Genomic DNA, 15,295 nt, shown 5'->3' with positions numbered 1-15,295 from the left:
AGCTTGCCACCTGGAGATCTGAAATAGAAACCACTCATAAAACTTACAGACATTCAAAGAAACTTAAGAAATTAGAACATAAAAAACCTCCAACCACAACACAACATCACTTAAAACAAGTAGTATACAATGCTTCCGATAGAAAATTAACAACAGCAGAAACAAATGTCTTAGCAAAGGGCTTTAATTTTGCAGTGGCACCCAATAAAATTCCAATAGAAACCATCATATGCGAAGTTGAAACCAGCCTAAAGAAACTCAGTGCTGACGATGCTGATAAAGTCAGACATGACGTCACCAACATTCTATGTACTAGTAAACCACCTAAAAGCAACTTATCAAAAGAAGAACAAAAAGCACTGCAAGTTTTAAAAAATGATAATAGCATAATGATATTACCAGCAGATAAAGGCAATGCAACAGTAGTAATGAACACAGTGGACTATGAAAAGAAACTGTCTGACTTACTTCAAGACGCCACATATAAACCCATAAACACAGACCCAACAACATATCTAGAAAAAACCACGAAGATAAAGATAAAATCAAGTACTATAAGTAAAGAAATCCAACAAAAAATTATCCCCAGAGAAAAATCATCAAAATGCCCAAAACTGTATGGCCTCCCAAAAATACACAAAGATGGAATACCTCTCAGACCCATAGTAAGTTCCATAGGCTCACCTTTACAAAATCTAGCCAGATATTTAGCAAAACATCTTCAACCTTACGCAGAATCTGCTGCTTCATATGTACAGAACTCATACCATTTCATACAAATAATAAAAAAGCAACACATAAAAGAAAGTGACCTTCTTGTAAGCTTTGATGTTGTATCACTATTCACACAAATACCTGTCAAAGAAGCCTTGTCATCAATTAAAAACAAATATCAACTACCAAAACATATCACAAACTTAACAGAACATTGTTTATCCAACACATATTTCATACACAGAGGACAGAGATATAAACAAGTAGAAGGTGCACCAATGGGATCACCATTATCACCAGTCATCGCTAATCTTTTCATGGAAGAATTCGAATCCAATGCCTTAGAAAAAACTGTTAACAAACCAAAATTATGGCTCAGATACGTTGATGACACCTTTGTGATCTGGCCACATGGAAGAGATAAATTGGAAAACTTCTTAGTACATTTGAACAGCCTCCATCCCAAAATAAAGTTCACCATGGAGATAGAATCAGAAAACCAGTTACCTTTCCTCGATGTATTAATTTATAAAAAATCTGATGGCACCTTAGGACATACCATCTATCAAAAGAAGACACATACGAACCGCTATCTCAACGCCAAATCACACCACCATCCAGCACAAATAAACTCTGTTGCCAAAACATTAACCACAAGAACTAAACGTCTGGCTGATGAAGCACATTTACAAACTGAATTATATACACTAACTAATGTACTGACATCAAATGGGTTCTGTAGAAATAAAGTCATCAATATGATCAAACATACAACACCAAGACAGAATAAAAAACAACAAGAGGAACAAAACAATGGGAAAGCCATCTTGCCCTATATAAGGGGAACAACAGATAAAATTAGCAAAGTACTACAAAAACACAACATCAAAACCATATTTTGCACAGATAGAAAGATATCGTCCATTCTGAGAAACCCCAAAGACAAAATAGAATTAGAAGATCAAGGCATATATGAAATCCCATGTGCTTCCTGCCCATCAACATACATTGGACAGACCAACAGAAGAATGAGTGTGCGCATCGAGGAACACAAAAACTCAATACAAAAGCAAGAACACACATCATCATTAGTTCAACATATAAATACAACAGGACACAACATTAATTTTAATAAAACAAAAACAGTTGCAAAAATAGAACATCTCAATGGCAGGATAATCAGAGAAGCAATAGAAATGGAAAAAAGACCATATTGCATGAATAAACGGGATGACACTTCACGTCTGCCTACTATTTGGAAACCTGCTCTCATAGATAGACGAATCTTGACACCATATGTGGAACATGGACCAAACATTTCACAAAAAAATCCCAACCAAATCATATTCAAACCAGCCACAAAGATAAAGCCCTGCCACCTAGTGGAGAAAAACCGACCATACACCCGAAGCCAAGCCAATAAACACATACTGGGACTCCCAACCAATCAGAATGAAAAGGTGGAGCCATCCCAGAATACCAGCACCAGATTTGAAATTCCAACGTCAGTTAGTGCAAAATGACTACTGGCATAAGCCTGATGATGGCAGATGGGATTCTGCCGAAACGTCGCTTCTACCCTTTTAGGGATATATCCACAATTACACGGGGAAGAAACCCGAAATATTAACTACACACACACACACACACACACACACACACACACACACACATATATATATATATATATATATATATATTCCGTTATATAAAAAAAAAGACAATGACTTTAAATTTATAATCCATATAATATCTTCTTTAATGTCTTTCCACTGGATTGTTGAGTCCATCATCCATAGTAGGGTAACATAGCATCCCGGTGCAACAGTTTGTTCAAAATCTTCAGTCATCATCTGCCCCCATCAGTAATGAATATCCTCATATATATATAAAAGTAAAAACAACCACCCGAGTGACATTATGATTATATTCCATACAGTTGTAATTGTGGCTTTCATCAGGATTATTAATTCCCATCATCCTAGTGGGTAACAACCAGATCTTCTGCATGCCCCAGCGTAGCTCTCTTGCCTTGTAGCTCAGTATAATTATAATATATTTATCGATAAAAGAAAGAAATCCAAAGTAGATAATTCAAATCCAACAATTTAAAGCTCTTTTCTCATCCCAAAATTACGGCATTGCAGAGGTCTGTCACTGTCCTCAGGATAATATTAACCAATACTTCGCCTCCACTATCTTTTCACATATTCATTCATTTTTTTAAAATCACTGGCTTCACTGTTGCTTAATTTAGAAATTTCTATTTTTATAAGACCTATTTCTTTTTTTCTTTTCTTTTTGTGGGTTTAATTTCCATCCTGGTTTCCTTTCTGCAAGTTGTATATCAACTGATCGATTTTCATTCTGCTTTATAACTTGATCTTGTTGGTTTTGTTTTTGTATCTCATATTTCTTTTTTGCCAATTGTATATCAGCTAATTGGTTTCCATACTTGTCTTTGACTTGATGAATCATCACGTTAGAGTCAGATGCCACTTCTCTCATATTTGTAGATAATCCAGCTGGGGTATCTAAAGAATCCAAAGGCAATTTGTCTACCACAACCTCTGTAATTCGATGTTTTCCCTTTATTTCCAACTCCTTCTGCTTATCCTGTATTGTGCCTAAAGATGTTAAGTTCATTTTCAAAATTTTTTGATAAAATTCTTCCGCTTTTTCAACAGTATTTAGTTGGTATCTTTCTCCTTGATATCTCAATATTATACCAACTGGGGCATCCCACCTAAATGGAATATTTCTTTCTTTTTTTTTTTTATTGCAAAAGTTTTACAATTACATTTTTACCCCTTTTTTTTCACCCCCCCACCTCCCTCCCCAAACTTCCCGTCCTCCCTAACCCTCCCTAACCCTCCCCCCCCAGACTTCCCTATTATGTACTCATAACTAATAACACTGATATATAAACCTGAACCCATCCCTCCCCCTATATAATTTTTCCTCTTTGTCTCTTTACATTAAGATATTTCTAATACATTATTTTCAAATAAAAGCTATTTGATACTTTCTAGTTTGGTATTTGTTCTGAACATATTCTATCCACCTTTTCCATTCCCATTCATAAGTCTCTTGTGAACAATCTTTTAAATATGCTGAGATCTTTGCCATCTCTGCAAAACTTGCCATCTTCAAAGTCCATTCCTCGATAGTAGGCAAAACTTCATTCTTCCAATATTTACCTATCAACAATCTTGCTGCTGTTATCATATACAATATTAGTTTTATTTCACCCCGTGTAAAACCCTTAACTATACCCAATAAAAACAATTGTGGAGAAAATTGAATTTTTTTCTTCAAAACATTCTGCATGACCCACCATATTTTTATCCAAAAAGCCTTAACTTTCCTACAGGTCCACCAAACATGATAATACGTAGCATCCAAACATTCGCATCTCCAACATTTTGGCTGAACATTAGGGTACATACATGACAACTTTTTAGGATCTAAATGCCATCTATAAAACATTTTATAAAAATTTTCCCTCAGATTCTGCGACTGTGTAAATTTAACATTCTGAACCCAAATTTTTTCCCATGTTTCCAACATCACTGGTTCTTCAAAATTTTGTGCCCACTTAATCATACAATCTTTAACTAATTCCGTTTCTGAATCCCTTTCTAGCAAAACATTATAAAGCCTTTTAATATGCATTGGACCTTTCTCTCTTATATGTCTAACCAATTCTTCTTTTTTTTAATATTTCTTTTTTTTAACTCAGTCACCAGAAAACCAAATTTCTTCCTTTCCGTTAACATCTTGGGCGGGAGCTCTTTGTAGATCCAAATTTTTCTTCCATACAATTGCAAGGTAGAATTGAAGGAATTTTACACAATATTATTCCTAATTTCTTTATCTGTAAAATAAATCACCACATCTCTAGGCAATTGCCTTCGCTTTGCAATCCAGGAATTTATTCTATAAACTCTGTCAATCCTACAAAACACTTCCTCAGGTTGAACCTTTAAAATCCCAGCCAGAATTTCAGAAGATATTTTCCTTAAATCATCTCTGTTATTTTCCTGCAAACCTCTCAGTCTAATCGCATATTCAGTAAAATTATATTGCATCATTAAAACTTCTCTTTCAATCCGTTGTTGTATATTTTCTGCATTACAAGTCTTTTGTTCAGCCTCCATTTTAGGTTTTTCTTCTGAGCTATTGTCTTGAATGTTTGTCAAATCATTTTCAATTTTTTGTATTCTATTGTCCAAACTGTCCTCAATTTCTTCCACTTTAGACTCTAATAAGTTAGTATTTTCATCCAACTTGATCATAAATTCTGCATAGCCATTAGCCATTTTTATAATCTTTCGATCCAGAGTATCAAACTTCAATTGCACTAATTCTTTAATTTCCTGCTTAAATTTTTCAAAGTTCTGATTCACAATCTCATCCCTTCTTACAATCTCCTCCAAAAGAAATTCAATTGTATTAAAATCAGTTTTCTGAGACTGGAGTTTTAAAACTTGTTCACGTAATTTATTAATGGGGGAATCCCCCCCCTCACTGCTTGTTTGTCCAGCTTTGCAAGCTTTAATGCCATATTTCCACACAGACAAACTATTTAAAAAAAAAAGAAAAGAGAGGCAAAAGAGAAAAAAAAACTTCTTTCCAACCAAGATCAATATCAGATCTCCAGGAAGAGAAAAACACAAAAGTAGAGCTTTATTTTCGAGTGTAGCCAAAAGTATTTATTCCGCTACTTTGTATCTCAGTAGGAAACGGAAGGACTCTCCCTTTCAGCCCCTTCTCAAGCCTCGGCAGTCGCCATTTTTAAAGATTCTTTTTTTCCTTTTCCTTTTCCTTCTTCAATAACTATTGTAAAATAAGTAAAATACTTGCGATTCAGGGTCACAGGTCCAGCTCATATCCTTTTTGATTGTTCTGTTAATTTTTGTAGGCTTGATCTTGTCGCCTAGCTCTGCATAAGCAGAGGTCTCCCAAAGCCTGGAGCAGCGGCAAGGGAAATAGGGAGCGTCATCTGCTTGGTCCCCAAAAGTAAAAAAAAAAAAAACTTTTGGGGCTATGCAGAGAGCTCTACCTGCCCCCGCCGGCTCTATCTCCATTTCCACATATAAATGGAGCTTTTTCGAGCCGCCTTTCAGATGTAAAGGCGGCTCTTTACAGGCAATGGGGCGGCGATCCCAAGGGATCGTCTAGCGGCGGCAAGAAGCAAACCAGAAGTCAGAAAGCAGTGCTTCTTAACTCATTTAGTTACGTTTTTGGTAGGTTAGATTGTTGTTTCTTTTTGTGTGAAGACCAATGCAAAGAATGAGTTAAGTGCTTCTTAACTCATTCTTTGCATTGGTCTTCACACAAAAAGAAACAACAATCTAACCTACCAAAAACATAACTAAAATACAGACTAGAAACAAAAGTTAAAATAAGCAAAAAATGGTAAGAGAACATCTGCCTGATATTTGAGGGGCTGCCACAGAGAGGAGGGGGGTCAAGCTGTTTTCCAAAGCACCTGTTGGCCAGACAAGGAAGAATGGATGGAAATTGATCTAGGAGAGATTCACCCTAGAAATAAGGAGAAATTTTCTGACAGTGAGACCAATCAACCAATGGAACAGCTTGCCTTCAGAAGCTGTGGGAGCTTCATCACTGGAAGCTTTCAAGAAGAGACCGGACTGCTATCTGTCAGAAATGGTGCAGGGTCTCCTGCTTGGGAGGGAGGTTGGACTAGATGATCTACAAAGTCCCTTTCAATTAGAAATACTTTGAAACCTCCTTCCAGAGAGAAGCAACAGCAACATAAAGTTGGTGTGTGGGGTCTCTAACAATGCTTCAAGCTTTAAGCACATAGCACTTATAAGCAGTATCCTGAATAACAGGAAGCAAGCTTCCTATAATCTTCTCGGCTGTCCTCACCACTCTCTGTAGGGACTTTCTATCTGAGACGTTGCTGCCACCAAACCAAACAGTGATGCAGTTTGTTAAAGCACAGTCAATCGTGCCTCTGTAAAAAGTGGCCAAGACAGAAGGAGAAAGATGTGCTCTCCTCACAGGAAATGCAGACGCTGGTTTGCATGCATCACTAAGAATGATGCATGGAGAGACATCTACCTAATATGTAAGTAGCCCTGGTTTGAATCCCAGAAGAGTATGGCTAGCTGATGAGAGCTAAAAAGCTTGAAATAGATCTATGCTATAACCCTTTATTTCTTTATCTGTAAATTTAATACAAAAAATTAGTCTCTGAGAAAGAAACATGAATCTCAAAGTAGATCCTTAAGGATCATGAGTTTACCAGCATGGCTTTGCAAAACCTAGCACATGTCTTTCAGATAACTAATAAAGTGTTCTCCGCCTTCTCTCATACCTAGAAGATCCTGCGAGTCCCTTGGACTGCAAGGTGATCAAGCCTGTTAGTCCTAGAAGAGATCAACCCAGACTGCTCTTCAGAAAGCCAGATCCTGAAGATGAAACTCAAATACTTTGGCCACCTAATGAGAAGGAAGGAGTCCCTGGAAAAGAGCCTAATGCTGGGAAAGATTGAGGGCAAAAGAAGAAAGGGATGACAGAGAATGAGGTGGCTGGATGGAGTCACTGAAGCAGTAGGCGTGAGTTTAAATGGACACCAAGGATGGTAGAGGAGAGGAAGGCATGGAGGAACATTTCCATGAGATTGCGATGGGTCGGACACAACTTCTCAATTAACAACAACAACAACAAGCTGAAACCTTTCTCTAAGGATGCACCTGTGCTGCTTGGAAGACAGTCATGAACAATATTCCCAGCTCATAAACTGTTTTTTCCCCTAAATCGGGTCAGCAACCTGCAGCTCTGGAGCCGCATGTGGCTCTTTTATCCCTCTGCTGAGGCTCCTTGTCACTAAAAATATGTGTTACAACCGCCAATGTGTGACACCTGCCGGCAAATGATTTATTGAGCTTTTCAACCCCCGGTAGGCAAACCATGGTTAAATCCAATAAAAGAAAAGTTTCAGAAGAAAACAGAATGTTTAATTCAACTACATATGCTAGTTTTGTGGCCACTCAAGAAATAGTCAGGCACGGGGAGGATTTTGTAGCTCCCGGTGTTTTCTTTTCTGTGGGAAATGGGTCCAAATGGCTCTTTGAGTGTTTAAGGTTGCAGATCCCTGCCCTAAATAAAAGCCTATTGGTACTTCCTTCTGAGGATAGAATCTTGATGTTTCTGTATTATTTTAGCATCCCAAAACAATTCCACAGGAAGCAAATGGTGTTGATCTTTATAGATGCACAGAAAGTGTTTGACAATGTGAATGGGCAATTTACGTTAGCACAGTTAAAAAAAGATGGATTTTGGGGAGAGATTTGTTAAGATGATTAACAAATCTGGGATAGGGCGGCCGCTGGAGCTCTGGACCGAGTCGTGCCTTTGCGGCCTCTGACCCGGCGCCAATCTCACCTGGCTCCTTGGTTCACCGAGGAGCTGAGGGAGATGAAGTGCCGAAAAAGACGCCTAGAGAGTAGTTGGAGGGCTAGTCTTTCTGAATCGGACCGGACACTGGTAAGATCTCATATTAAGAATTACCTAGTGGTGATAAAAGCAGCAAAATGTACTCATTTTGCTGCTCTTATTGCATCATCAGATAATCGCCCGGCCACCCTGTTTAGGGTGACCCGCTCCCTGCTCCACCAGGAAGCGTGGGAGGACCCCTTGGAGGGAAGAGCTGAGGATTTTGTTCAATATCTGCATGACAAAATCACTCAAATTCGGGAAGATCTGGACTCCGACTGGGTAGGTCCAGTGAGGGTGACGGAGGCAGGTCTTGAGAATGTTATCTGGGATGAGTTTGATCCTGTGACCCCAGATGATGTGGACAGGATTCTGGGCAGATTGAACACAACCACATGTTTGTTGGACCCATGTCCCTCCTGGTTAGTGCTGGCTTCCTGGGAGGTGACGCGAGGCTGGCTCCAGGGGATTATAAATGCTTCATTGGGTGAGAGTGCCTTCCCCGCCGCCTTGAAGGAGGTGGTGGTGAGGCCTCTCCTCAAGAAGCCCTCCCTGGACCCGGCAGTATTGGCTAATTATCATCCAGTCTCCAACCTTCGCTTTGTAGCGAAGGTTGTTGAGAGTGTGGTTGCGCGATAGCTTCCCCAGTACCTAAAAGTGAGAACAATTAATCAGTGGAATGCCTTGCCTTCAGACGTTATGGGTGCCCCATCTCTGGAGGCTTTTAAGAAGGAACTAGACAGCTACCTGTCAGAAATGTTACAGACTCATGGGGTTGGACTTGAAGACCTCCAAGGTCCCTTCCAACTCTGGTATTCTATGAGGGAACCAGGAATTTCTTTTAAAACAACACCTCAGTATAGGATAAGGCTAAACTTGATTTGTAAATTCCCTCTCTAGGGTCCAATTACACCTAGTCCATCACCACAAGAGCCTGAGTGGCGTAGGAGGCTAATGCCTCCTACTAAGGCAGCATTTAACATCCAGCTGCCTGCAATTACTGCGAATTCAATTCTCACCAGGCTCAAGGTCGACTCAGCCTTCCATCCTTTGTAAGGTGGGTAAAATGAGGACCCGGTTTGTGGGGGCAATAAGCTGACTTTGTATAAAATATACAAAAGTATGAAGGCTATTGCTTAACACATTGTAAGCCGCCCTGAGTCTCCGGAGAAGGGTGGCATATAAAAATAAATAAATTAAAAAAAAATTCCTCAAAACAACTACTTCATTGATGCTCAGGTAGTTGAGTAGATAGCATGAACTAAATCTGTTCAGCACTCTTCTTATCCTTATCTTGGTACATGACATTAATATTACATTTTCTGCATAGAGCACAATGTTTACATGTTTATTTTTAACTTTATCACATGCATATCAGTTGAATGAAGGGAAATCATTAATATTCAGATTAGACAAAATGGGAGCCAGTATATATCCTTTCCTGATCTCCTTTATTGGTATTAATTTTCTCTGATATGGAACAATGCACTTCTGTGTATGTTTTTAGGCATGAATTTGAGTCTAATGCCTTGAGAGGAATCTGGAATCCATGCTCAGTTCCATAGGATTCTTTCAGTGAAGATCCCTATTTATTGAATCAAATGCTGAAGTCTATAAAAGGTCCCTTTTACTGGGTAGCCATTTAATTTCCTATAGGCCTATAAGACAAAGTTGATTGCAGAGGGATGGACTTAAGGATAAAACAATAGCTCTTTTTGTATCCCAATGTCCAATGATCAAATACTCTTTTTTAAACAATTCAGCTGTCAGTCTGTGCTCAGCATGAGTCATATCAGAGCCCAGGCCTTAGGCTGACGCTGTGCAATGCCAGGTCCGTGGTTAATAAGGCCCCCCTCATTTGCGAGTTAATTCAGGAGGGGGGAGCGGATCTGGCGGGTATTACAGAGACCTGGCTGGGCCAAGAGGGGGGGGTCCCCCTCGTAGAAATGTGCCCACCAGGTTTCCGAGCATTTCATCAGCCGAGGGCCCAGGGCAGGGGTGGGGGGGTGGCAGTTGTCATTAAGGAAAGTCTTGATCCGAGGGAGACCACTGTACCACAGATAGCCGGATGTGAGTCTCTCCTGGTGAAGTGGGGCCATGGGATGCAGATGGGCCTGCTGATCACGTACCTGGCTCCCTGCCACGTGACAGCGGCCCTGCCCAAGCTTCTCAACGTTATTGCCGGAGTGGCGGTTGATACCCCCAGACTGGTGGTCATGGGGGATTTCAACCTGCCGTCGGCCGGTGAGGCATCTGAGGTGGCCCGGGAGTTCATGGCTTCCATGATGGCCTTGGACCTGACACAACTAATTCATGGCCCCACTCACACGGGAGGACACACTCTGGACTTAGTTTTTGTCTCTGGTCAGTGGTTGAATGGCCAGGTTATAGGGGATATAGCTATTGAGCCCCTGTCATGGTCTGACCATTCTCTCCTGAGGCTGGACTTTCTGACCGCTGCACCCCACCGCAGAGAGGTGGAACCGATTAGGTGGTTCCGCCCCAGGCGCCTGATGGATCCAGAGAGATTCCAGAGGGAGCTTGGGCCATTTCCTGAGGCTTTGGCTCACGACTCGACTGAAGATCTGGTGGCCGCCTGGGATAGGACGGCCACTGGGGCTTTGGATTGTGTCATGCCTTTGCGGCTGCTGGCCTGGCATCGCACCTGGCAAGCTCCTTGGTTCACCGAGGAGCTGAGGGGGATGAAACGCCGGAAAAGACACCTAGAGAGTGGTTGGAGGGCCAGTCGCTCCAAATCCGATCGAACACTAATTAGGTCTCATATTAAGACCTATTTAGTGGCAATAAAAGCGGCAAAGTGTGATTACTTTTCCGCTCTTATTGCATTGGCAGATAACAGCCCAGCCGCCTTGTTTAGAGTGATCCGCTCCCTCCTACATCAGGGAGCGTGGGAGGACCCTTTGCAAGGACAGGCTGAGGATTTTGCACAGTATCTGCACAATAAAATCACTCAGATTCGGGAAGGCTTGGACTCTGACTGGGTAGATTCCGGCGGGGTGGCTGAGGCAGGTCTTGAGAATGTTATCTGGGATGAGTTCGATCCTGTGACTCCTGAGGACGTGGACAGGATTCTGGGGAGGTTAAACGCAACCACATATTTACTGGACCCGTGTCCCTCCTGGCTGGTACTGGCTACCTGGGAGGTTACGCGAGGCTGGTTCCAGAGGATTATAAATGCTTCTTTGGGGGAGGGTTTCCTGCCGCCTGCTTTGAAAGAGGTGATGGTGAGGCCCCTCCTTAAGAAGCCTTCCCTGGATCCGGCTGTTATGGCTAACTACCATCCTGTCTCCAACCTTCGCTTTATTGCGAAGGTTGTTGAGAGTGTGGTTGCACAATAGCCCCTGGAGCACCTGGATGAAACCGTCTATCTAGACCCGTGCCAGTCTGGCTTCAGGCCTGGGTACAGCACGGAAACGGCATTGGTCGCGTTGGTTGATGATCTCTGGAGGGCTCGGGACAGTGGTTGTTCCTCTGTTCTGGTCCTATTAGATCTCTCAGCGGCTTTTAATACCATCGACCATGGTATCATGCTGCACCGACTGGAGGGATTGGGGGTGGGAGGCACCGTGTTGCGGTGGTTTTCCTCCTATCTCTCCGACCAGTCGCAGTCTGTGTTGGCAGGGGGGCAGAGGTCGACCTCGAGGCGCCTTGTTTGCGGGGTGCCACAAGGGTCGGTCCTCTCGCCACTCCTGTTCAACATTTATGTGAAGCCGCTGGGTGAGATCATCCATGGATTTGGGGTGCGATGCCATCTGTACGCTGATGACACTCAGCTGTACATCTCCACCCCAAACCACCCCAATGATGCCCTTGAAGTGATGTCCCAGTGTCTGGAGGCCATGTGGGTCTGGATGGGGAGGAACAGGCTTCAACTCAACCCTTCCAAGACTGAGTGGATGTGGATGCCGGCATCCCGATATAGCCAGCTGGCGCCATCGCTGGCTATTGGGGGCGAGTCATTGACCCCCAAAGAGGGGGCTCGCAACTTGGGCGTCCTCCTGGACACACGGCTGTCTTTAGAAGAGCATATGACGGCCGTGGCCAGGGGGGCTTTTTATCAGGTTCACCTGATACGCCAGTTGCGCCCCTTTCTGAATCGGGATTCCTTATGCACAGTCACTCATGCTCTCGTCACTTCTCGCCTGGACTACGCTAATGCTCTCTACGTGGGGCTCCCTTTGAGGAGCACCCGGAGGCTCCAACTGGTCCAGAATGCGGCCATGCGGGTGATCACGGGAGCGACATGGCGCTCCCATATAACACCTCTCCTGTGTGAGCTGCACTGGCTCCCGGTGGTCTTCCGGGTGCACTTCAAGGTGTTGGTTCTCACCTTTAAAGCGCTCCATGGCTTAGGGCCAGGGTATTTACGAGACCGCCTTCTGCAACCGATAACCTCCCACCGGCCAATACGCTCTCACAGAGAGGGCCTCCTCAGGGTGCCGTCGGTCAAGCAATGTCGGCTGGTGGCCCCCAGGGGGAGAGCCTTCTCTGTGGGAGCACCCGCCCTCTGGAACGAGCTACCTCCTGGAATACGGCTGATTCCGGATCTCCGCACTTTCCGTAAGGCCCTGAAGATGTTTTTATTTCAGCAAGCTGGCCTGGCCTGAATAGGTTTCAGGGGTTTTTTAGTTATATTGCTAGGGGTTTTAAATTGGGGCGGCCGTTTAATTTAATTTATTTTTAATTATTTTAACTTTTATATTGTATGTTATTTTAATTCTCGGCTGTTCACCGCCCTGAGTCCCTTCGGGGAGAAGGGCGGGATATAAATTTAATAATAAATAAATAAATAAATCAAGATCAGTAATCAGTAATTTGACAGTAAGGACTAAAAAGAATCATAAAAGTATGGGGCCATAAGGCAACACCGGGATTCCATCGGGAATTAAAAACTTGGCTTTTTAAATCCCTTGACCTGGTCTGATGACGGGGTTTTAAGGGTTTTAATGGGTTAATTTTAAATTTTTTTAGATTTTAGTCTTTATTTTTATTGTGGCTTGTGTTTTATTGTTGTGAGCCGCCCTGAGTCCATTGTGAGATAGGGCAGCATATAAGCCGAATAAAATAAATAAATAAAATAGATAACACACAATATCATCAAAGATGGCTAGGTCCTACTTAGATCACTTGACCTCCGTTGGGTTTAATGATGCTTCTGAGTTGGGCAATTATTCCTGGTAAAGTTTTAGCATGGATCATTTCCCAGTGTGCTCAAGGATTAGGCAACTCATGTGCTGACTTCATTTTTAGGTAGGTGTGCTCAACATGTATAGTTCTCTACCTTTAATGCTTGGATTAAGGGCAACTGTTAATTAATAACAGCTGCTGCAGAATCTATTACAACAGCCCAATTATTACGGTGATGGTATTCATTTCTTTTAGTTGCAGAAGATTGATCAACTATGTAGATTCAGACTTGGTTCTCAAACACTATGATGCCCACATGAGAAATGTTCTCCTATTTGCAGGGGAAGGGGAAGGATTTTTTTTTTCATGATAATTTCCTGATAAGCTGCTTATATGGGTATGCATGAGACATAATGCTGAAGTACAAATATCGCTTTGACCCACAAGATTCTCCTTTATTATCAGGTAGATTTCACGGACATATGGTACATGATGATTTGAAATAATCCTGGTAGAATATAATGATAGGGTTATATAGCCCTTGTCTATGGTATTTCTCAATCATCCAGGCCATGGTTGTCCCGAAGGTGCTTTTTACAAAAGGTAACTGGACTTCTTGTTTTCTTTCTTATCCCAAAGGTCTGCACTTGTCTGTTTGTGTCAGGGTATTTGGTCCTTAAAGTGGGCAAGCTTCTATCTTAATGCGTTCCTGGGGTTAAAGTGTGCACTTTCCGAGATATTCCGAGATATTCAGATATTCCTGCAAAGTATGGAAGGACATCATTCTGTTTGTTGTTCTCTTCTTTGTCTTTATGAAAGAGCTCCTGGTGGATCATTATCCAATCCATTACCCTCCACCTAGAAACAAACAACCTACTCTCTAATAAACAATTTAGTTTCAGAAAAAAATTATCCTGTAATCTACAACTTCTACACTGCAAAAACATATGGATTACAAATCTTGATCAGGGTAAAGCAATAGATGCAATTTACATAGACTTCTGTAAAGCCTTTGATTCAGTGGTACATGACAAACTACTTCTAAAATTAAAACTACGGCATCTTCGGACCCCTCCATAATTGGATAACTGCGTTTCTGTCAAACAGACAACAAGTGGTCAAAATAGGGAGCGCCCTATCAAATCCTGCACCTGTTAATAGCGGTGTCCCCCAAGGCAGCGTACTAGGACCAACACTCTCCATACTATACATAAATGACCTTTGTGATCATATTATAAGTAACTGCGTTCTCTTCACCAATGATATTAAACTATTTAACACTACCAACAATTTATTTTTATTTATTTATTTATTTATTTATTGTTTGTTTGTTTGTTTGTTTGTTTGTTTGTTTATTTGGACTTATATGCCGCCCTATCTCCACAGGACTCCGGGCAGCTCACAACAATAAACAAAAACAAACTGATCGTTAAAAACAAAGTCCATGATAAAATTGACAAAAAATCCAATAAAACCCCATTAAATTCTATTAAAAACCCCATCAGTCTAGGGCGGCTAGATGGAATAGCTACGTTTTCAGCCTATGGAGGAAGGATCGAAAGTCAGGGCCACCTGGAGCTCTGGAGGGAGTTGATTCCAAAGGGTGGGTGCGCCTACAGAGAAAGCTCTCTCCCTGGGGGTCGCCAGCTGACATTGTCTGGCCGACGGCACCCTGAGTAGGCCCTCCCTGTGAGAGCGCACCGGGCGATGGGAAGCTGTTGCTGGCTGCAAATGGTCCGCCAAATATCCCAGGCCTAAGCCATGTAGGGCTTTATAGGTGATCACCAGCACCTTGAATCTCACCCGGAGGGCAACCGGCAACCAATGCAGGTCGCGCAGGAGAGGTATAACATGGGAGTGTCAGGACACTCCCATCACTACCCACGCGGCCGCATTCTGCACCAGCTGAAGCCTCCGAGTGGTCTTCAAGGGCAGCCCCATGTAGAGAGCATTGCAGTAGTCA

Source organism: Pantherophis guttatus, chromosome 6, assembly GCF_059756535.1.
Source record: "Pantherophis guttatus breed Tessera chromosome 6, ASM5975653v1, whole genome shotgun sequence".
Lineage (NCBI taxonomy): Eukaryota > Metazoa > Chordata > Lepidosauria > Squamata > Colubridae > Pantherophis > Pantherophis guttatus.
This window is presented reverse-complemented; position numbering follows the sequence as displayed.